The sequence below is a fragment of the Marmota monax genome, unplaced genomic scaffold, assembly GCF_021218885.2.
Source record: "Marmota monax isolate L192 unplaced genomic scaffold, Marmota_monax_Labrador192_F-V1.1 WCK01_AAM20220418_F8-fsc00023, whole genome shotgun sequence".
In the NCBI taxonomy this organism is placed as follows: domain Eukaryota; kingdom Metazoa; phylum Chordata; class Mammalia; order Rodentia; family Sciuridae; genus Marmota; species Marmota monax.
In genome coordinates this window covers 4,700,274-4,725,866 of record NW_026692907.1, presented here as the reverse complement: position 1 = coordinate 4,725,866, position 25,593 = coordinate 4,700,274, and positions in this window count along the sequence as shown.

The following is a 25,593-nucleotide window of genomic DNA, read 5'->3' as shown; positions in this document are numbered from 1 at the left end:
AAGCAAATGGTGATTGAAAATATTACCCACAGACCTGTACTACAAGGAATGTCAGAGAAAGTTCTTCAGTATGGAAGACAAAGGATACCAGATGGAAACTGGGGTCAACAAAAGGAAAGAACATTGTTGGAAAATTCATGAGTATGTACAATTTTTTTTCTCATTTAAAAAAAGGATCATTAAGAGAAAATTCTTTAAATAAAAAATGACAGTGAATTGTGGAGTTAATCAGTATGGATGAAATGTCTGATAAATATCCCAAAGGAAGAGAGAAGAAATGAATATGTACTGGTTTACGTTTACATTATATGTGAAGTAATAAATATTATTTGAAGGTAGATTGTGTTAAGTGAAACATACAAACTGTAAACCCTGAAGCAGCAATTAAAACTTTTATTGTTAGAGCAATAGAAAAGGTAAAATGTAATAGTAGAAATTATGGGATCAATTTTAAAATTTAGGAAATATAGATAAGAGAGACCAACAACAAACAAATAAACAACGACAACAACAAACTCCCAAACATACAACAATAAAAACCCAAACTCCCAAACATACAACAATAACAAATGGGACACAAAGAACTAACAAGATGGTAGACAGAAACATAATTGTAGTGAGAAGTATATTGATAATATTGATATATTCGATATCAATGGTAAAAATATATCTGTACTCAAAAAGAAAATAACTAAAATCACTAACAGTGTCATAAAACCATATATTCCCTAAATATCAAAGACAGAGGGTTCTTGGCTGAGTCTTAATTGATCTAAATCAAGGATGGTCTCCACAAAATTCTTTTCATTTTCCAGGTCTAGTTCTCGGCGATGCTGCTTGGTAGATGCAGGAGGGTTGACAGGGAGGGGAAAGGGCAGTAGGTGAGTTTTGAGTCTCCACCAGAGCGCCGGTGCAGGGGAAGGGAGGGTAGATGCATATTACCTACAGAATAAATGACTCACGACAGAAACAGAGTAAAGTGACTATTTCCATGTCCTTCCTTGTATTGTATGTCTATGTGTGTTTATATACGTTGACACATTCTTTCCTTTTCATCTTTTCTTTACTGCTAATATTTTACATGCACGCTAGTGTTAGGGGTACTAGCCTTTTAATTTAGTTTTTTAGATTACAAAAAAAAAAAAAATCCAGGTCGAACTGTGACTCCTGAATATGGGGTTGATGGGGTTTTATACCTCCCAGTTTTTGAAAGGAGGAGCTCTGTACTGGGAAGAGATATAGCAGGTTATGAAGGGTTATGATTCTATTACTGATGGAATTTAAATATGGCTCAAGGGATGAGAAGGAACCTGTGTGACCAAAGAGTCAGACCAAGCTGGCCATCTGCCTTATGCTTTTAGCTCCTTTCTGAGTTCTGCATGATCTGGTGGGTATCATAGCGGGGCTAGACTTCAGTAAATCGCAATTTAACCTCCCTTCACGGCTGGATTCTCTTTTCACTTAACCAGTGGAAACTGACAGCTTACAAAGCAGAGGTAGAACTGGGGAAGAACTGGGGTAGAAGAGAAAGTCTTGCTTCTTCTCTTTTTGCTTTTGCTCTTCACTTCAGCAGAAACAGGTGGCTATCTACTCCAGCGACCTTCAGTAGATCCAGCAGCAGTAGACCTGGTGGGTGATTGGTGATGACGGCCAGCTCTACTAGGCTCTAGTGCTATTGATGCGGGGTGAAGTTGTGGCCATAGCCCCAGAAGCAGTGGCTGCTGCACTCCACTGAACAACTGCTGGTTGAAGGCTCCCAGGCGCCACTAACATCACTTTGTGTCTCCAGGCCAGCGAGCAGTAGCAGTTTCCTGAAGTTGCTCATCTCTGGCATTATTTACCACCCCCTTTGACTTCCTTTACCTTCCAATGCTTTGGGACTGGGTACCTTATTAAATCCTCTCCTACCCTTATTTGAGATAACTAGCACAGTTTAGGTTTTCCTGATAAGACCCTGACTGATCCAGAGGCCAAGAGAGATCTAAGCAGATTTAAGCTCCTTCTGAAAGGTTTCTAGTTTCTCCACTGTATGATACTCAGCATTCCCCGTCTCTTGGGCCCCACTAGTCCAGCTCCTCCCACTCCAGACCTTTGAGTGTGTTAGTGTGTTCAAAGATGTATTGCAGGCCTAGCCTTCAGAATGTTAAAGTGGACATGGTCGTTAGGTACTGAGGTGTTTTATTTGACTTTAAATGTCCTGTCTAGCTCTAATGTTTTAAAACATCACTTTCCGCCCAGTGATGCTATTGATTTTTTTTAAAGGAATTCATATACCCATAGAGAAACAAGAATTTGAATACTGAAAAAAAATCTAAAGTGTCTCAAAGTATTAATTTTTTACAAGTATATGTAGATAGGACTACCAAAATACGAATGTATACATTAATAAAGAAATACACAGCTAAATTTTTAAAATCAGCATAAACTTGGAACATCATTTCCCCTCAGTATCATAGGAACAGCTTTGTAAATTCATGTTTAAAAAGGAGCATTTGGGGTAAAAATAGAGATCACTATTCTAGAGCTGTGTCTTTCAAATATGGCAGAATTTCAAATTGAAGTGACTCAATTTCAAAGTTCTCAAAGTCTGGAGTGTTTGGAGGGTAATTTTCGGGGACTGGTTTTTTATTAACAAGATTTTACTTATTTAAACTATAGTTTTACTAAGTAACTCAAATTTAATATGCTTAGGTCATTTGGGAATTCCATAACAAATGGGCTTTTGTTGGCAAGATAATTAATTTTAAGAACATGTGTAGTTTTTGTTTCTTCCTCAAAAGGAAATTTTAATTCTATCCTATGAACTTGGGGAGAAAGCTTGGAGAAAAGCAGTGAAATGTGGCTCTGAGATGAGCTTCAGGTATAGTTCCTGATTTTTTTCAACTGTCAATAAAAGTACTATTATTTTATGGTGTTAGATTAAGTATATGGCTATTTCCATCATAAAAATTGCTAGTGATAATTTTTGCGGTTGAGAGGAAAACTAATGTTCATTTATGGTCCAATAAGCTAGATTCTGAGAGTGCGTGCACACACACACACACACACACACACACACACACACACATATATATATATACTCCAAATATGCAATAACTTGACCCGAGTTAATAACTAGCTGGAGCAAGATTTAAATAGTGTTTTTTAATGATCTAGATTTAATACCAAATGTGTGGTTTGCATCCCAGCTCCACCAACAATGACCTTGCAGTAATCACCATCTCTATCCTTAGCTTCCTCAGCTGCAAAATGGGAAGTGATACTGCCGTTACCATAGGGTGGTTTCTCAGTTCAATGTGATCATGCACCTAATGCACACAGCATAGTGTCTGACACACAGAGATACTCGGAGTGTTAGCTCTTACTATTTTTATAATACTCTGATTTTCCTTGAAAAGAAAATTAGTGGAATTGACATATGCACCTAATTCTGTCACCAATAGCTACATTTGTATGACTCTTCAAAAGTCACTTTAACTTCTGAGTTTTTGTTCCTTCATCTGTAAAATGGATATAATTCTTTCCTATCCTCTTTTGTGAGTTATTGTATAAGAATTAAATGAGACAGAGAAAGTGAAAAAAATAATTTGTGCTCAAATGCACCAACACAATTTTTTTTTTGAGAGCTTCACCTTCCTTAGGGTTTATCTATTTTAAGATGTCTCACTTAAAGTTTTGATTTATTTACATGTCTTCTTATATAATTTTAACTGTCTCCAGGAAAGGGTGTGCAGACTCTGTTTGAAATCATTTCCGGTTTTCATATTTCCTCCTTTTCCCAGAGAAATGCTCTATTTAGCAGTTGAGCAAACTGGACACTTTCTCACCATTTGTTTCTCCAGAGAAAGGAAGGGACAGCAACTTGGAGCCTGGAGTTGACGCAGAGGATGTTTCTTGATATCTTCAACTTGAACTTGTCTCATTTGACAGGAACCGCTGATTTATGCTTCCAGAGTCCTTTTAGTAAACCCCTTGTCATTGATGCCTTTCATTTAGTGATTTTCCAGACACCTCGAATCCTTCATGGAATGAGGTAGATCATGTATATAAACATGAAAAGATAAAAATAGCAACTTTCCTTCCATTGAGTGCAGCTATTTATTCAGTAGAGCCCCAAGAATTGGATTGGTGGAGGTTATTATCCCACTATATTATCCTTCGAATGATTAATGTAGAGCTAGACCTTATGATCCCCTTGCAGGGGCGTAGCTGTGAATCTTAGAATTTTGAAATTTCCCTTTAATCTATCCTTTCCCCTCCAACTTCTGGGTCGGGTTCTCATCCTGGCTCACCTGGGATATTGCCACAGTTTCCAGAGCACACCTTCTCAAGCTGTCTAGTCCTTTACACTCCAACATCCGCCTTGGTGCCAGAGGGACATTATGCAGATATAGATCTGAGCACAGGACTCTCTTTCAATTTCTCCCCATTACTTACAGGCCCCAAACACACACCTTTTGCATGGCTTGGCTTGCAAGAAATATTAACTTTCTACATCCATTCATTGAGTAGCCTGGTTCGACCTTTGCAGTTCAGCTCACCTGCTCCTACATCTTCTGCTTCCTCTACTCTTCCCTCTTCCAGATTCCCAGCCAAGTAGGATCACTTGACATTCCTCAAGAAAGCCTTAAATTCTATTTTCTACATCTTTCCCCCCCCTCTTGCCTACCTGGAAAATTTGTTTTCATCTTTCCCGAATGAGCTATGTTGGGCTGTATTCCTTCTGAGGATTTAGTGGCCTGATTGCTCCCCTGCCTCTGTTTCCATCACACACTTCTGAGATGATGGTTGAGTACTAGCATGTAGTATCTGTGCACATCTTTATCCCAATGGACTGTGAGATTACCTATTTTATTTTTGGAATCATTTAATGCCAAATGTAATGCTGGTCAAAGAGTGTGGATAGATTGTAATTGCTCAGAATTTAACCTACAGATTCAGAAAGTGGAAAATCCAATGTCATTACTTATCTGCATGATCTAGGGAAAGTCCTGATTCTTTTTGATTTTAGCTTTCTTTCTATGTAAAAGACAGACAATAGCAAAATACCTAGTTCATAAGGATGTTTATAAAAATAGGCCAATTAATATATGTGATTTTTTTTTTGTTGTTTTGGTGGCATTGGGATTGAACCTAGTGGTGCTTTACTCCTAAGCCATATCACTAGCCTTTTTTTTTTTTAAATTTTTGAGACAGGGTCTGCTTAATTTGCTGAGGATCTCACTATGTTGCTGAGACTGATCTTGAACTTGTGATCCTCCTGCCTCAGCCTCCTGAATCACTGGGATTACAGGCCTGCACCATGGCACCCGGCAATATATGTAAAACTTTTACAACAGTATCTGGCACAGTGACTCTGTACTCTGGATTGCTACTATTTCTTGTTATTATCATTTCTACCTCTGAAAATAGTTGGGAAGATTACGTCAGATTGTTTATGGGTAGGAAATGTTTACCATAGAAGCAGACATGAAGTACATGTTCAACATGCGTTATATGTTTTCATCATTTGTACTTTTATTATTAAAGATTGTTAAGGAATAAACCTCCCCATTAGTCACCATCCCTGGAAGTTCCACTAGCTCTAAAACTCAGTAGGTCCAAGAATGTTTCTCATGATACCCTCTACAGACAGCTGGGGTAGAAACACTTGGCAGAGCAGACACTTAACGTGTTGTGTTCTTCCCTCCCTCCCTTTTTCCCTCTGTCTTTCGTTTCTCCCTCTCTCCTTCCCTTCCTGCCTTTCTCTGTAATTACCTCGTCTCAGCCACCATTGTCTTGGTGACCTGAGCTGTAATCCCTGCATTACTTTACACCCTGCCTCTCCTTCCCCTTGACATGGCATTTGCCTGAGTCTCAAGAACTTGGTCATTGAAAGTTACCTGGGCTGCCTGTCTCTCTACTGTCTCCCACTGCAGCCTCTTTGTTGAGGTTCACCTGCCATCTCCATCATTTCCTGTTATTGTGCGGCCCCTCAGGGCAGGGATCCAGATCAAAAGAGAGCAAGGCTCACAGTGAATGGAGGGCCAACATCTTGACTGCCTTCAGGGGCACACAGAAGCCTAAGTGAGTGAGCACCCCTCCCCTCCACTGGTCCTCCAGAATCCTTGCTGGGAGACCAGTAATGTAAACAACCATCAGTAATTATGTACAAGTCATTTACTTCTGGAACTTGGCTCATGAGTAAATTTAGTGAAATGGGAATCATACAATGCCAAATTGATGGAGCAATATTTCAGTATAGGGCTAAGGCCTGTTCTGCAGATCCCTGAATGGAGTGTCCAGTTGATTTTTCTCTCTCTCTTTTAAACTTTTCCCTCTTTTATTGTTCACTTTATAGTAAGAACACATCACACAAGATCTATTACATCTTAACAGTTTTAAAATGTCTCGTACAGGACTGTTAATTATAGGGACTACATTGGACAGCAGATCTCGAGAACTTTCTCGTCTTGCACAATTGATTACCAACTCCCCATTTCCCCTTCCCCCAACCCCTGGCAATCACGATTCCACTCTCTGATGTTTTTAGTCTGATGATTGCAGATGTTTTATGTGAGTGGAAACATGCAGTATTTGTCCTTCTGTGTCTGGCTCCTATCGCTGAGCTTAATGTCCTCAAGTTTTATCCCTGTTGTATTTTGCAGGATTTTTTCCTTCTTTTTTTAAGGCTGAATGCCAGTTGATTCTTTTGAATGGTTGTACTCATAAGCTCTACAATTTTTGATTTATTTAAAGTGATAGAAAAGACAACCAGAAAAAGTTTGAAGGTGTAAGTCTCCTAGATATTTTTAAGATTTTCCTCCAATCTTTTACAAAGTTTGCTTGTACTTATTTGATAAAAAACTGACTTTTACAAAGTTGACTGTAAATGGCTATGTGGATACAATCGTATCAATTGCATTTTCATTTAAATAACTAGTATCTTTATAAAAGCATTTTGTTAGCTTATATGATATTCAATTAAAATGTGTAATTATTTTCAGGATGCCACCTGGAGTAAAGAGTATAGGAACAAATACAATGGACTGTGGATCAGTACTGAAGTAGTGGGAGGCAAATCTTGGAATGCTAGAGATGTGGCCACAGGAGGGAATTCTCTGTTTCAGAGGCACAACTCTCTCTGTGTCTTCTACAAAATAACTGGAAGCTATTGGTGTATCCATCTAGAGTTAGCAAAGTTAAGACAGCGCCCACTCTATTATTAATTGGATTCAGGGAGCACTGATTGGGTTCTTTACAATAATACTGATTTCTCACCCATGCATATATTCACGGGAGTTCCTGAGGTGAATTTATTTATGGAATCCCAATAAATAGACATTTTTCCTTTGGCAGATGAGAAATATCACTGTCAGGTGGGTTGAAGTGACCTCCTTAAGATCACACAACTTGGAAATAACAATGGAGACTAGAAACATGTTCCAGTCTGACCTCAAGTCCGGGGCGGCTTCATCAGTGCTACCTGTCTAAAACCAGGCAGTTCACTAGAGGAACTCCAAAGATCCTGTCTGCTCTAACACGCTCTGAGTCTGTGATATATTATCAATATCCTGTCTGCATCATCCATTCTGCTGCTCAAGCTGCCTCGGCCTTTTTAGCTCTGTGGCCACTGTCAAGACATGGAGGGGAGAAGGAGATTAAGTAGAAGGGCCAATTAATTTCAGATTGGTTGGGTAAATGCTTCACAACATCGTTGGGTTTGTCCCCCTCTCCTTTGATGAATGGCTCTTGCCTCTTTTTGACAGACTGATCTTGAGTACTGGGCATTTTTCTCTCACCACAGGAGCTGCCAGTTTTCCAGGCCATTCCTCTGGGGCTGAGATGAGGTGAGAGGCAAGTTGTTGGTAAGTCTGACTTGACTGAGCAAAGCAACCAGGCTGAACGTTCAGAAAGCCCTTCTGTGCTCAGAGCCTGCTTTCATGTCTTGGAAATCTGATTTATTTCAGGACAGGGAAAATCCGAGTCAGCTTGCAGAGTGGAAATTAAAATCTTAAAACTATGTATGAAAATTGAATATTCCAAATGGCCTGGTTTAAACATCACCCTGCATCGTTGATCAAATGTAAAAGTTCTTGAAAAGAAACGGGGATTTATGACTAGGTATATGACTGGGGAAATCTTGGTGAATATTTATGGGTAACTTCAAGGAATTCCACTGACTGTACTCGAGTCTGCTTTTGTACCTTCAAGTTTCTGCTTTGGAGAGTCCAAGCCTGGCAAATGCTTATAGATTGAAAAATATTTTGGTTTGGCTCTAGTCTGTTAACTTCTAAATGTGGGGAGAGACCATATATATTTATTCGGACACATTTATCACACTGTATGTAAGTGTGTATACATATATTTTTATGCTTTTAGATTTATGTCTGTGACTTTCTTGAGGACAGAAACTTTACTGTAATTGTCTCTGTGACCCCAAATTTAATATAGTCTCTGAGAAACAGAAGCCCACAAAAGATGCTTTACTGATTCCTATATGCGTAGTGACCTTTTGTGGAATACCTCCTGGTGCTGGGTCCTGTGTGAACTGTTGAGGGAGGTACAGAGGAATGGGGAGAGAGTAGGGATTTTCCAAATGAACTTTACTTTAAAACTTAAAGGAATACAATGAATAATGAACAGTGTAAAACAGATAGCCTTAAAAGTCAATTCCTTTTTTAAAGCTTTAGTCACTAGCTCTGCAGGTGAACAAGTATTGATCATTCAGATGCATATCTCAGTTGTATGAGGAAGAATCAGGGAAGCTGATTAACATTTTATTCTCCTTTGGCTGGCAAGGAAGGAGGCACACACCAAGTCCTGGGGTAGGACAGGATTGTGGCAAGGGTACAGGCATCATCAGTGAATCCTGGTCATAGTTTCAGGTACTTTCACAAAAACAATCCCATCTGATCAAAAATTTCAGTTGGATGGACATCATTTATATATATATATATATATATATATATATATATATATATATATATAAATGTTGTTCGGCTTCCTAGAAGAACTTCCGTTTTTCTAAACTGTTAACTGTCTTTCAGGTACCACCAGCTCCAATTATGCCCTTTCTGTGACACCTCTTTTTCCACCCCAATGCAGAAAAAGGCTCTAGGCTCCTTCCTTTCTGCTTCTGTAATACATTGTGTATTCCTTAGGCATGGAACTTAAGCACTTGATTTGCACATAAAGTCCTTTCTGTGTGTTGGATTCTGAGCTTCTCAAAGCAGCTTCCTGGTCAAAATAGATAGCTGTTTTACCCATCCAATAGATAGCTCTTCTGCCACCTACTTGCTCAAACTGGACTCTAGGAGCTTATCTTATTACCTTCTCTTGCCTTCCCACTGCATAGCCAGTGAGTCACCAAGTTCTTGGCATTATCCCTAACTATAACTTTGATCCTCCAATTTTTTCTCATCTCTACTGTGGTCACTGTAGTTCATGACCTATCGTGGGAAGAAATATGTCAGTTTGGTATTTTCCACTATTTCACATACAGTGCTGAGTTGGTGCCAGGGAGCACAGAAAGCATTCACTAAATATTTATACAAATTTAAATGAATAAATACTGATAGAAACTGAGTTGTTCAAATGTGACTTATCATATCAATACTTATTTTTCTTTTGAGTATTTTCCATAGGAGAGGGAAACCAAAGTATGCATGTGTGTGTTTGTTCTTTCCTTTGACTGAATCATTTGTATTTCTACTGGTTGTAAATTTCTTTTGATTCCTATCTTTTTCTGACCCAGCAGAATCTGGAAGGTGCTAATTGCCCAATTTGTGAGAACTTTAAATGGCCACCTCTTGTCATGTACCTGTCAAAGGTCCATCCTACATTCTCTGATCTCCCACCCCATGTGAGGACTAGCCCTTTTACTTTGATGGGGGCTATCCCAAAAAACACTTTAGCCTCATTTGCTATAGGAAGAAACTGAGACAAGCATGAAATGAAGTGACCTGGCTGTGCTAGAACAGGTTCTGCAGGCTGCCTGTCAAAACAGATGAATGAGCCAGGCGCAGTGGCACACACACATGTAATCCCAATGGCTCTGGAGGCTGAGGCAGGAGGATCATGAATTCAAAGCCCGTCTCAGCAAATTGAGGCACTCAGCAACTCAGTGAGACCCTCCCTGTCTCTAACTAAAATGCAAAATAGGGCTGGGGATGTGGCTCTGTGGTTGAGTGCCCCCGAGTTCAATCCCGGGTACCTGTGCCTGCTGCCCCCCTTTCCCCCACAAAAGATGGATAAGGTGGCCAAGGAAAATGAGGAGGAATTCAAACCACATGCCCATTGCAGACCTGCAACAAGGTATATGGCAGGGAACCACACTTAACATCCCGGACTTGGTTTGAAGTGCCCTGGTGTTCTGAGAAAGGGAACTTGAACACAGCCTGACTCAGTGCCAAAAAAAGAAATTCTCACTCAGAATATTTCCCAAGCAACATTTTTATTTGAAAGAAACCAAGCCAAATGAAAACACACACAATGTGTCCCTCTTATGCATTTCCCTCCTTGGGATTTTTGATTCCTTTCATGTTTCTGACCACTCAAACATAGTTTTATTTTGAGGAGATTTTGAAATAATTTCCCTGTACTCATTCATCTTCCCGTCCTGAGGTAGAGGGGATTTTTACATTCCCCTGCCAGTTTTAATCTAACAGAGACACTCAGAGGTGCTGCTGTGACTGTAGGTGCTGGGGACAGGGCAGAGTTAGGGCGGGTAGGCTCGGCCAATAAAATAGAGCTGAGAAACAAGAACAGGGAGAGAAGATGCCCAGAGCTGCCCTTCCTGGAGCCCCACTGTGCTCTCCCTTGAAACCTCACCAGCCTCTGGGCTGAAATCCTTCCTGGGCTTGTGATGGTGCCCCACTTGATCTTCATGCTTCTATTGTCCACTCCCACCCTGCCTCCCATGCGTAGGACAGAACCTTTTCCATGTCTCATTCTTACTTCTTGTGCAGGGTGCCATCATGCTATTTCTACTGAGACCACTGTTCATGCTTGTGGCAAAAACAGTATCAAATTAGAAGAGATGTGGCCTTGTACCCCACCATCATTTGTCCACTTTTTTCCAGGCCATCCAGACCTGAACGAGGAAAACAGTCCCTCTTTAATCACACAAAACACCATCAAAGGTCCTACAGAATGTGAAATAATATTCCAAGTTGTTCTCTGTTTCTTGCCTCGTTGCAGACCTGATTCCATCCAACCCACCTGTGACTTACAGTTTCAGAACACCTTCCTGAAGGTCCTTCAAACCATCTCTGAAGTTTCCCTCACGTCCTTTGCTTAATACTTTTTCCTAAGCCTTGGACAGACAGACTTCCCCAAGTCTTCTGATGTCACTGCCTATTTCTCTAGGCTCAATTCTAATTTCATCTGCTCCACCTTGACATATTCCCTGAGGACAAAATGGGTATTCTATCCTCTAGGTTCTGGAACTGCTGTTGTCTGGGTTTGAATTCCAAATTATTCACACTTGATAGCTCAGCAGATGAGATCTAATTGCTTAATCTTTGTCTCAGTTGGCATATCTATAATGTGGGAATAATGTTAACACTATTTCATTATATAATCATCACAGATTTTATTCCTTTTTTTTGCGAAAAGGTAGAATGTGATCATTATGTGAAGCATTTGTTTAAAATTTTTTTGTCTAAATTACCTAAAACCCATTTATTATTAAACTGACTTTGGTGCAAGATTAGGATTAGGATGTACAAAATACCCAAGAATATATGTTGAAATGGAATAGTTCAAATGGACACACATCATTTATTCCTAACAGGTTTTTTTCAGGTATGAAAAAAGAATAACCATAGTAGTTTTATTGATATGTGCATTATAGTTGAAATATCACACTTGAGATAAGTTACTGCATTCGCAAAGTATGAACTTACAAAATTTAATCTTCTATCTAAAGACTCTGTCCTGCTATCATTGGTTTTGTTATCTGACTTATCTAGAACGACACTCATATAAGAGGTGCTCTACCCCCACCCTCTGCCCCCGGGCATGGTGGCACACCTTTGTAATCTCAGCAACACTAGAGGCTCAAGCAGCAGGATTGGAAAGTTCAAGGCCAGCTTCAGTAACTTAGTGTGATCTTGTCTCAAAATAAAAACTAGAAGACTGGGGATTTAGCTCAGTAGGAAAGCACCCCTGCATTCATTCCCCAGAAAAAAAGAAAAAAAACAATGTGGTTACCATTAGTATTGTAGTTACAGAGTGTTCTAAACAAACAGTACATGCAGTTGGCTTGAGGAATTAAACCATCATTGCACACGTGCCGAGAATTCTGGACTTGCCATTCACAGTGTGCAAGAAGAAAAAATGTGCATCCATGAGCCTCTGGTGAATGCATTGTTTCTCTGTCTACCGTTTAATTGGTGTGATGAACAGAATTATACCATGAGACAATTGTGCAATGAAAAGTTATAAGCCAGTTTTGGGATTGAAAAAAACCAGGGTTCGATGATTATGGGATGGCAATGTTATTCAGCAAAACGTGGCACTTCATAGAACAGTTGAGATACTGAGTCAACTCATGTGAAGTTAGTTAGAATAATTGAATTTCAAATGTTGTCCTCTCTGTACAATCAAGCCGATTTAGATTTCCATAATCATCCTTGGAGCCTTAAATGAGTATTCTTCAAGGTTCCTCCACTGCGCACTGTGCTTGGCATGGGGAAGAAGATGATCACAGTAGAGTATGGTGAGTTCACATTCCAGTATGTCTGAACCCTATCCCTGCTCTCAGGCTGTGTGATATCTATAAAGGCAGAAACTTTATTAATTTCCAAAGATACAGTGTTTCTCAGGGAATGTACTTTGGGTTGCGATAAATTTCTCTGTGGATTCAAAAACTACCACAAAGGTGGCCCTGGAAGATCTGATAATCCATAATTCCATAGGAGATATATTTTTAATGCCAATACTTACTAGCGAATAAAGTTATATATTCTTTAAAGAAAGCTCTTGCACAGTGGTGCATGCCTGTAATCCCACCACTTGGGAGGATAAGGCAGGATTTCAAATGATCTAATTGCTTAATCTTTAATTAGATTGCAAGTTCAAGACCAGTCTCAGCAAGGCCCTAAAGACTTACTAAGACCCTGTCTCCAAATAAAACATAAAAACAGGGCTGGGGATATGGCTCAGTGACTAAGCAACCCTGGGTTCAATCCCTGGTACAAAACAAATGAACAACAACAACAACAAAAAAAAAAAAACACTACTTTTTAATCACATGAAATTCCCAGTTTGTGGCAGAAAACCACTACCACCATTGCCATTGCTATCATTGTCACAACTACCACGACCATCACCTTTAAAACCCTAGATAGTTCTTCCACATTTTGGCTGTACTTATGATGTGTTACCACTATGATCACAAACATCAATGTGAATATTGGCTTTGTATACACCATTGCTACCACCACCATTATAGCATCACCACAACTACCAACATTATATAAACCATTACGATTATCATTACCAAACGTATCTCTACCATATATACCACCATCACCATCGTTACCATCAATAACACCACCACTGCCAGCGCCACCACTTTCACCACCATTGTCCTCAACATGCATATAATTACAATCATAAGGACATAAAGCATCAATAGATACTGCTGATTTTCAAGGTTACCAATAATTTTATGAGGCATAAATTATTTTATCTACATTTGAGTGATAAGGAAATGAGTTATAATTGCAGTCCATTTTTAAATTTATGTTTTTTTCCATTTGAGAAATAAAATAATATTGATAATTTTTCAGAACATATTCTGCTTGCCCCTCCAGATCCATTTTTCACTCTTCTCCTTACCTGCTTTGTTCCCTGGGAGACCAACTTCAATGGACTATACCATCTATGTCCCTTTATCCTGCAGTGTCAGTCAATGGAAAGAGTTAACAGGAGACAAGAAGGATGGGGGAGAGAAGGGTTGGAGTATTTATTCCCATTCCATTCTGCAGTTTTGTGTACTTACTCTTCCTGTCAAACAACTTTTATCTAGAGGAAGGAAGTAGGAAAGAGTCAGATTTCTTTTAAAAAATTAAAACATAATTTTAGTGTATTTACTTTTTTTAAATCTGCAATTTGTTTGTAGTTGTACTGTGGAATAGATGTATCTATGCATCCCAATTTTTTTTCAATTTAAATAGTCTAATTATTGTTTTAAGTGATTGGGTCCATAGTCATTATCTTTTTATTTAAAGAGAGAGAGAGGAGAGAGAGAGAGAGAGAGAGAGAGAGAGAGAGAGAGAGAGAGAGAGAGAGAGAATTTTTTAATATTTATTTTTCAGTTTTCGTGGACACAACATCTTTATTTTATTTTTATGTGGTGCTGAGGATCGAACCCAGTGCCTCACGCATGCCAGGCTGAGCGCGTTACCGCTTGAGCCACATCCCCAGCCCCATAGTCATTATCTTTAATAACTGGATAATATTCTATTGAGACTTCTTTAATTTTTTAAAATTACAAATGATACATTTTTCATATTTCAGCTGTACTTGTGACAAATTACCTAAAATATTATTTTTGGGTCAAAGGAAATAAATATTTGTTCACTCTCAATTATATTCCCAAAGTTCAAATCAAGAGATTTTATCTTAGAAAGTAATAACAGTCTCATTATTTAAAGAAGAGTTTTACAGTTATGCTCATAATGGTTTTGTTCCATGTGGGGTTTTCTATTTTTTTCTTGCCATTTTTTGTTTTCCAATCCAGTGCTAAACTTGCTTTTCTGATTAAGATAAACATTATTTTTTTACTGATGGTGGCTTTCTGAAAAATTTTCAGAATCTAAATGCATATTAAGCTAATAAAAATAAAAGCAAATTAAAGTCTTTCATCTAGCTTGGGGCTTTTGCATTAATTTAAAAAAATTATTATAATTTGTTATATATGAGAGTAGAATGCATTACAATTCTTATTACACATATAGAGCACAATTTTTCATATCTCTAGTTGTATATAAAGTATATTCACACCAATTTGTGTCTTCATGCATGTACTTTGGATAATGATGTCCATCACATTCCACCATCATTTCTAACCCCATGCCCCCTCCCTTTCCTTCCCACCCCTCTGCCCTATCTAGAGTTTGTCTATTCCTCCCATGCTCCCCCTCCCTACCCCACTATGAGTCAGCCTCCTTATATCGGAGAAAACATTTGACATTTTTTTGGGGGGGATTGGTTAATTTTTATATTTTAAAGTGTCACTTTATAATCGTATTTATCTTGTTTACTTGGGGGTTTTAATATCTCATTAAATTTTGCTTGAGAGATAATTCCTTCTTCATCCCACTCCTCTTGGCCATCAGACAGGTGTCTTTTTCATCTGCGCACCTCTAGTCTTCAGTATGGTCCAGCACCTGTAAAGTGCACAGCACACTGTGATGTTTGTTGGAATGATTTATTTTTCTGCATCTTACATATGGAGCATTTTAGAAGAGACACTCTAGCTCACTTTGCTGTCCACAGAAACAGACTTTCCCATGCCCTGTGCTATCTGCTCTCTGGGTAAACGAAGCACTTCTGAAGCGAAGGTTTTTGTAAATGTGACTTAAAGCCGTCTGTTTGATTACCCATTTCATTACACTGTCTTCCCCTACACATAGCCTATCTAAACATTATGAGGAGAAATAAAAAGAAACCAAAAATATTAAAAGATGAAAAAGGAAAAGTAACCATCCACTTTCCCCAGGATTAAGCATTGAACAAAAGTATAAAACTATTATAATTTCACCTAATTGACTGCAGCTGTGCAAACAGACCAGCACACTAAAAGACTGGTGTCCACCACCCCCAACCTCCCAACATGGACATCTTACTATCTGGGTTTGTTTCACTTTGGCCCAAGGCAAGGTGTATATAAGAAGAGTGAAACCAGGCTCACTAGTTGAAAGGGGAAGGGATCTAGCTTTTTATAATATTCCAAAGGAGCTTGAACCCATGGAATGTGATTCTTTTGTTCTTCCAGTCTCCAGAACTCCCCCGTCAGGGGAAAAAGTCATCTGGTGTCAACGTAGACTAGCCAACCTCAAACAGACCTCATGCCTCTGCCGCCTTCGTCTCATGTGCACAGGAAGGGAATTTCTCTGTTGGTCCATGTGTGTTAGGTCCTTTAAATTTATTGTGCTCTCATTTTATTTTTGGAAGAAGATGCGTTTACCATTGTTTCATCGATGAAGAGATGGGAGTGTGAATGGTTGACAGTCAAAGTTAAACAACTTCTCTAAGTAATGGTGGGAAACTTGGGTTTTGGACTTATGCTTGACTCAGAAGTCAGTGGTCTTTGGTGGCAACCATGGTGCCCGGTGGCCTGGATAACCTGCAGGGCCTTATTCTGGCTTTGTCTCCTACCTGTTTTCTCACTTCCATCTTCTCTCTACTTTCTACACTTCCAGCTTCACCTCCCACTAGCCTGCTCTTAACTGTCCTGTTCTAACATCCTCTTTTGGCAATAGGCTTCCTTGAGTCTTCCTTAACATCATAGATGCTTAGGGCTGAAAGGGACCCCTGGAGAAGACCTTCACAAAGGCAGTTAACGAACATTGCTGGGTTTTGTGAAATCCCTAGCACTTCAAAAGAACCTTCCGTGTATAGAAAGACACCAAATACATGTTAAATGCATAAACTTTCAAAATACACACAAGAACCTTGCTTTTTTTTTAAAAAAAGTTTTATTTAATGAATTATTAGATTGATATTGTAAATTAAATTTTTGACTTAATTCTTGCAAGTGACTTCTCAGATCTCCCAGTAGGGTATCATACTTAAGGTTTCCAAGTTATATTTCAGTAATGGGATTTTGGGGTCTTCAACTGCCACACTGTTTTAAAAATACAAAAAAGTAGATAATAGGAATCAAAAAATCTATAAATACATTCTCCCTTGAGAATATGTTCTTTGCTTTAACGGAAAGGTGTCTCTCTTGAGATTGCCTCCTTTCTTCCTTGAATGAGTATCTATTTTCTTGCATAAACCTCTGCCTTCTTTTGGCACATACTAAAATTCCTTTCTGTTATCTATCCCCAAAACCCTGCTGGTCCTGAGTCAAGCTCCCCCTTCTCTGTGGGAATTCCTTGCACCCATTTTTTATTAATTAATTTATTTATATATGACAGCAGAATGCATTACATTTCATATTATACATAAAGAGCACAAATTTTTCCTATCTCTGGTTGTACACAAAGTATCTTCACACCAATTCATGCCTTCATACCCGTACTTTGGATAATGATGTCCATCACATTCCACCATCATTTCTTACCCCATTTCCCTCCCAAATCCTCCCATGCTCCCCCTCCCTATCCCACTATGAATCAACCTCCTTATATTAGAGAAAATATTTGGCATTTGGTGTTTTGGGATTGGCTAACTTCACTTAGCATTATCTTCTCTAACACCATCCATTTACCTACAAATGCCTTGATTTTATTCTCTTTTATTGCTGAGTAATATTCCATTGTATATATATATATATATATATATATATATATATATATATATACCACATTTTTTTATCCATTCATTTACTGAAAGGCATCTAGGTTGGTTCCACAGTTCAGCTATTGTGAATTGTGATGCTATAAATGTTGATGTGACTGTGCCCCTGTAGTATGCAGTTTTTAAGTCCTTTGGGTATAGACCGAGGACAGGGATAGCTGGGTCAAATGGTGGTTCCATTCCCAATTTTCCAAGGAATCTTCATTCTGCACCAATTTGCAGTCCTACCAGCAGTTTGTATTCATAATAGCTGCCATTTGACTGGAGTTAGATTAAATCTTAGAGTAGTTTTGATTTGTATTTCTGTAAATTGCTAGAGATGATGAAAATTTTTTCACATATTTGTTGATTGGTTGTACATCCTCTTCTGAGAAATGTCTGTTCATGTCTTTGTCCCATTTATTGATTGGGTTATTTTTTTGATGTTTGACTTTTTGAGTTCTTTATATACCCTAGAGATTAGTGCTCTATCTGATGTGTGAGGGGTAAAAATTTTCTCCCAAGATGTAGGCTCTCTATTCACCTCATAGATTGTTTCTTTTGCTGAAAAGAAACTTTTTAGTTTGAATCCATCCCGATTATTGATTCTTAATTTTAATTCCTATGCCACAGAAGTCTTATTAAGGAAGTTGGGGCCTAATCCCATGTGATGGAGATTAGGGCCTACTTTTTCTTCTATGAGGTGCAGGGTCTCTGGTTTTATTCTTAGGTTCTTGATCCATTTTGAGTTGAGTTTTGTGCATGGTGAGAGATAGGGGTTTAATTTCATTTTGTTGCATATGAAGAGGCTATCTTTTCTTCAATGAATGTTTTTGGCACCTTTGTCTAATGTAAGATAATTGTGATTCTGTGGGTTAGTCTCTGTGTCCTCTATTCTGTACCATTGGTCTACCAGTCTGTTTTGGTGCCAATACTATGCAGTTTTTGTTACTGTTGCACTGTTGTATAGTTTAAGGTCTGGTATAGTGATGCCACCTGCTCCACTCTTCCTGCTAAGAATTGCTTTAGCTATTCTGGGTCTCTTATTTTTCCAGATGAATTTCATGATTACCTTTTCTATTTCTATGAGGAATGTCACTGGGATTTTGATTGGAATTGCATTAAATCTGTATAATGATTTTGGTAATATGGTCATTTTGATAATAATAATTCTGTGTATCTAAGAGCAAGGTAGATCTTTCTATCTTCTTATGTCTTCTTTGATTTCTTTCTTTAGGGTTCTGTCATTTTCATTATATAGATCTTTCACCTCTTTCATTGATTCCCAAGTTTTTTTTTTTTTTGAGGTTATTGTAAATGGGTAGGATTTGTCACTGATATACAGAAATGCATTTGTTTATAGGTGTTGATTTTATATCCTCCTTTACTAATTCTAGAAGTTTTCTGGTGGAACTTTTAGGGTTTTCTAGGTATAGAATCATATCATCAGCAAATAGTGCCAATTTGAGTTCTTCTTTTCCTATGTGTATCCCTTTAATTTCTTTTGTCTTTCTAATTGCTCTGGCCAGTGTTTCAAGAACTATGTTAAATGGAAGCGGTGAAAGAGGGCATTCCTGTCTTGTTCCAGTTTTTAGAGGGAATGCCTTCAATTTTTCTTCATTTAGAATGATGTTGGCTTGGGGCTTAACATAGATAGCCTTTACAATGTTGAGATATATTCCTGTTATCCCTAATTTTTCTAGTGTTTTGAACATGAAGAGGTGCTGTATTTTGTCAAATGCCTTTTCTGCATCTATTAAGATAATAATATAATTTTTATCTTTAAGTCTATTGATGTGATGAATTACATTTATTGATTTTCATATGTTGAACAACCTTACATCCATGGGATGAATCCTACTTGATCATGGTATACTATGTTTTTGATATGTTTTTGTATTTGATTTGCCAGAATTTTATTGAGAACTTTTGCATCTATCTTTATTAGAAATATTGGTCTGAAGTTTTCTTTTTTTGAGCGTCTTTGCCTGGTTTTGGAATCAGAGTGATATTGGCCTCATAGAATGAGTTTGGAAGTGCTGCCTCTTTTTCAATTTCCTGAAATAAATTGAAGAATATTGGTATTAGTTCTTCTTTACAGTTCTTGTAGAACTTGGCTGTGTATTCATCCAGTCCTGGGCTTTTTTGGGTGGTAGACTTCTGATGCCATCTTCTATTTCATTGCTGTTTAAATTGTGTATATCATCCTGATTCAATTTGGGCAAATCATATGACTCTAGAAATTTGTTGATGCCTTCGATATTTTCTATTTTATTGGAGTACAAGTTTTCAAAATAATTTCTAATTATCTTCTGTATTTCTGTAGTGTCTGTTGTGATATTTCCTTTTTTATCCTTCATGTTATTAATTTGAGTTTTCTCTCTCCTTCTCTTTGTAAGCATGGCTAAGGGTTTGTCAATTTTATTTATTTTTTCAAAGAACCAAACATTTTATTCTCTAAATTTTTTCAATTGTTTCTTTTGTTTCTATTTCATTGATTTCAGCTCTGATTTTAATTCTTTCCTATCTTCTACTGCTTTTGGTGTAGATTTTTCTAGGGCTTTGAGATGTAACGTTAAGTCAATTTTTCGTTGACTTTTTCTTCTTTTAAGGAATGAACTTCATGCACTGAACTTTCCTTTTAGAACTGCCTTCATAGTATTCCAGAGATTTCAATAAATTTTATCTGTGTTCTCATTGTCTCCTTCTTGATGTCTTCTGTAATTCCTTGTTCATTCAGTAGCATATAATTAAGATCTCCAGGTGTTGGAGTAGTTTTTATTTCTTGTTTTATCATTGATTTCTAATTTCATTCTATTATGATCTATGCAGGGAAATATCTCTACTTTTTTATATTTGCTAAGAGTTGCTTTGTGGCATAGTATATGGTCTATTTTAGAGAAGGATCCATGTGCTGCTGAGAAGAAAGTGCATATGCTTGTTGAGGGATAAAATAGTCTACATATGTCAGCTAAGTCTAAGTTGTTGATTGTATTATTGAGCTCTATAGTTTCTTTGTTCAGCTTTTGCTTGGAAGATCTATCCAGTGGTGAAAGAGGTGTGCTCAAGCCACCCAAAATTATTGTGTTGTGGTCTATTTGACTCTTGAACTTGAGAAGGGTTTGTTTGATGAATGTAGATGTGCCACTGTTTGGGGCATATATATTTTAAATTGTTAAGTCTTGTTGTTGTATGTTTCCCTTGAGCAGTATGTATTGTCCTTCTTTATCCCTTTTGATTAACTTTAGCTTGAAGTCTACTTTATTAGATATGAGGATGAAAACCCCTGCTTGCTTCCACAGTCCATGTGAGTGGTATGATTTTTCCCAATCCTTCACCTTCAGTCTATGAATGTCTTTTCCTATGAAATGAGTTTCTTGGAGGCAGCATACTCTTGGGCCTTTTTTTTTTTTAATCCAGTTTGCTAGTCTATGTCTTTTGATTGGTGAGGTTAGACCATTAACATTCATTGAGAAATGATTTGTATTCCCAGCCATTTTTGTTTATTTTTGGTATTTAACATGACTTTGTTTCTCCTCTGATTAGATTTTCCTTTAGTGTATGCCTCCCTCTGCTGATTTTTTATCATTGTTTTCATTTCCTCTTCTTGGAATATTTTGCTAAGGATGTTCTATAGTGCAGAGTTTCTAGTTGTAATTTCTTTTAACTTTTGTTTTATCATGGGAGGTTTTTATTTCATCATCATATCTAAAGCTTAATTTTGCTGGATGTAAGAATCTTGGTTGGCATCCATTTTCTTTCAGAGCTTGGTATATGTTTTTCTACAATCTCCTGGCTTTGAGGGTCTGGGTTGAAAAATCTGCTGAGATACAAATTGGTCTCCCCCTATATGTGATCTGATTCTTCTCTCTTGCAGCTTTTAAGATTCTATTATTATTCTGTATGCTAGATATTTTCGTTATAATGTGCCCCGGTGTAGATCTATTGTAATTTTGTACATTTGATGTCCCGTAAGCCTCTTCTATTTGATTTTCCAATTCATTCTTCATGCTTGGGAAGTTTTCTGCTATTATTTCATTGAGGAAATTGTTTATTCCTTTGGTTTGAAATTCTGTGCCTTCCTCTATCCCAATAACTCTTAGATTTGGTCTTTTGATTCTGTCCCATAATTCTTGGATGTTCTGTTCATGGTTTCTTACTATTTTCACTGTGTGACCATTTTATTTTCCAGATTATATACTTTGTCTTCATTATCTGATGTTTTTACTTCCAAGTGATCTAGTCTGTTGTTTATGCTTTGTATTGAGTTTTTTATTTGGTTTATTGTATACTTCATTTCAATGATTTCTGTTTTTTTTTTTCAGAGTCTCTATCTCTTTCTTGAAGAAGTCTTTTGCTACCTGTATTTGCTCTCTTATCTCTTTGTTGGAGTAATAAATTTTTCCCTGTATTTGCTCATTTCAGTCATTCTTTAATTCGCAGATCATTTTAATTATGAACCTTCTCTACTCCTTCTCTGACATTTCATCATCTTCACTGTCCATGGGTTCTGTTATTGTAATATCCTGGTTTGTTTGGGGCACTTTCCTCCCTTTTTTTTTTACGATGTCTATGTGTCTTCCTTTCTTGCAATGTGGATCTGCGATATTACAGTTTCTACCCTGTATTCTTGTAGTACCTGTGTAGATTGTCTGTACGTCAACTTGATGTTGGGCTTTCAGACATTGCTGGTGTCCCTCGGTGTATGCTACTGCAACTAAAGATGGTGGCGGATATAGCCAAGATAATAGTGAAGGTGCCCCAAGATGGATGCAAGGTCTTACAGAGAAGGGGCTGAAAGGGTGGGCCTCACACTCCCTTTGGGATGCCTCCTCTGAGATGCAGCTGCTTCTAGGCCCTGTCTGTTGTCAAAAAGTTAGGGGCTACTGCATGGGGAAAGCTATGACAATTACTGCAATGTCCCAAGATGGAAGTGGGGGAACAGACTCAGACCTACACTGGACCTGGGTCCCACACAAGTCGCAAGTCGATAAGGGCGGATCTGGTCTGGGCCTGACCTCCCGTCTTAGTCTGCTATTCGGAAAGGGCGGTCCTGTGCTGGAGGCTGGGCTCCAGTGGGTGTCTGCCGGTGGAGGGATGGACCTGCGCCTACTGTGAGCCTGGGTCCCAGGCAGGCCAATATAGGCAGATCTGGTCCAGGCCTGACCTCCTGTGGTAGTCTAATTGGCACTCATTTTTGAAAACCTGTCTTCTCCCATGATAAGATAAGGGTTCAAGACACAGACATCAAAGCTGTGAATTTGGAATCAGAAATCCTGGTTTCCACAAGAAATGCTGGTTATCTCTTTGCTCTTGGACAAGTCCCTTGCCCTCTCTGAGCCTAAGTTTTCTCTTACTTTAAAATGCAAAGATTGAGACACCTCTCAAGTCCTATTGAACTGTAAAAAGTAGTTGATGCTCTGCCAGTGAATGCTTATATTTAGGGACAGTTTATCCTCCTAAGGAGGGGATATGTAGCTTTGGAAGGTAATAACGTAAAACAATCTCCCATAAACAGATTCCCCTAACACATCACAGAGCTGGGTCAGTGGTAGTAGTAGATTTTACCGTCTCTTTATCCAAGAGACTCCTTGCATCTCCAGTCCTGAGGACATGTTTGTGTGGAGCTGTGATTTGCAGGCATTGAACTGAACCCAGAGGAATGTTTCAGGTTTGCTCTTGGCAAAGTCTCCTTTCCCTGCTCTTTAATGAAGGACTAGAAGGCCAAGAGAGGCCTCACATGGCTCTTCTTGGCCGTTGCCTCTCTCTTTAAACAATGGCTGGATGAGTTCTGTAGAAAGAAAAGGAAACATATGGACTGAATTTCCCCCAAGTGCACCGTGGCCTAGGAGAGGACCGGGGGCTGGATGTGTGGGGGGTAGAAAGGAAGGCTCTGGCACAGCAGGCCAGGGAGCTTAGTGAAACTCGGTTTTCATTAGGAGTATGGGGTGGGTCAATAACTGACTGTGGCCAGGTGTGCTCTAAACCAGCACATTGGGACAGGCACGGAGGACCCTTGGAACTGGAGGGAGTGATGTTGTAATGGGAAATGGGGAAAATGTGATCAATGAGTCAGGCAGAGGCATCCAGAACTTCTGGAAAGTCTTCAAGGGTCTGACTATCGAGGGATTCTTCCTGGGGAAGGAAAGCCTGACTTTATCCTGTACTTTGTTCAATGGGATTGAAAATTTAGAATTTAAGTAAGTTTAATCAGAATAGCAGTAAACAATGGATGTGAATCTTATTTCTCTTGCCAAATTACTTAGGACACATTAAAAGTAGAGTCATGAAGGACCCTCTCATTGGCATGCCAGACACATGTGCAGGTGGCAACTCAGAGGACAAGAAAAGGGAAGTTGGTATTGCTTGGGAGGACATGTGCATTTTTGTGCTTTTATGCATCTTGTGCTTCTACTGACAAAATCCTCCCCTTCTTTTCTATTTTGGTAACTGACTCTCCCTCATTACTGCTTGAGCGTCTTGCCATGATACCCCAGCTTGTAAATATATGATGCCCCCCAAGACTGACAAGGCACACAGACTCCCCTGCCACATGCATATGAGGACTAGGAATATTCTGTGGCTTTACAGGTGCATCCCTTTTCTAGGCATCTGTGAGTGTGGTGGTGCTCTCTCTTGATTTCTGTCCTGGTTGTATATTTCTGTCCTACTCATTGAGATTAAAATCTTAAAAAAAAGTTGGCTGTTGGCCTGACTCTGTCCTGGTACTCATCAGCCCTTTCCTCTGGGAAACCTGGTGCCTGGTTCCCATCATCTCTTTTAGACTAAATCTTTTTAATTTAATTGTGGCATCAAGAACACTAAATGCTTGGAAACCTGAATGACAGGCCTTAGCTCATTTCTTGGGACAAATTTTCTGGTCTTAGACTAGATTAGACTAAATCTTGTCCATTTACCTTGGGTTTAGTTTTGAATTGTCAATTCCACTGGGGAACAGGCTGATTCTATTGGCCAGAATCATCTTCCCCAGCTCCTAAATTTGTTTTAGATTGGATTTATTCCTGCCCGGTGATGGGAGTTCCCCACATGCCACGTCACCAGATGTTATGGTTTAGATAGAAGGTGACCCCCAAAGCTACTGTGTGAGACAATGCAAGAGAGATTCGAGAGGAAATGATTGAGTTATGAGAACTTTAACTAATCAATACATTAATCTCTAATAGGGTTAACTGGTTGGAGATTGTAGGCAGATAGGGTGTGGCTGAAGGGGGTGGGTCCTTGGGGACATAGTTACTTATTTTGTCATGGTTGAACAGAGCTCTCTCTCTCTCTCTCTGTTTCCTGGTGCCATGTCCCCAGCTGCTTTCCCCTGCCCCACCCTTCAACCATGATGTTCTGCCTCATCTCAGGCCCTGAGGAAAGGAATAGGCAATCTACAAACTGAGACCTCTGAAACTGTGAGCCCCCAAATAAACTTTTCCTCCTGTAAAATTGCTTTTGTCAAGTCTTTAGTCATAACAGCAAAAAAGCTGACTACAACACCAGAGAACTCATCATTTAAAATTTACCCTGCTCTTACTTCTCTTATGGAGAATCCACTCATTCAGGTAAAAAATAGTGGATTCCTTTCATTTGCTTTTTGTATCTATTTTGCATTTATTATATTGTATTATAATCACCTATGAACTGTTCACAGGGAAGAGACTAGGTATACTATATAACTTAATGATACACTTCACAATTGAAGGACAATAGACTTATTTCATTTTTTTATTATCTGCAAGACAAAGAGGCTCAACAAAAGTTTCTTGCATGGATGGAATATTTATTTCAAAGCTCTATTCTTGAAGAAGAGAAGATGACTTTCATAGAAGTATAGTTACTTAACCAGGTCTTCAGTGAAATCTTCTAGGAAAAAGTTCCGTGTTTAATTTACCTTTGTACTTCGGAAGCCCAGTAGGGCACCTAGTTCAGACAATCAATATATGTATTGTAATGAGTTGAAAAGAAATGCCAGGGACCATAAATCTAGTTGGTGGCAAGGTTAAGGCTGTAAACAGGTATCACAACATTTAAGTTCTTGGACCATAGTAAAATTAAATCATAACTAAGATGCTCAGGGTTTTAAAGTAAAAA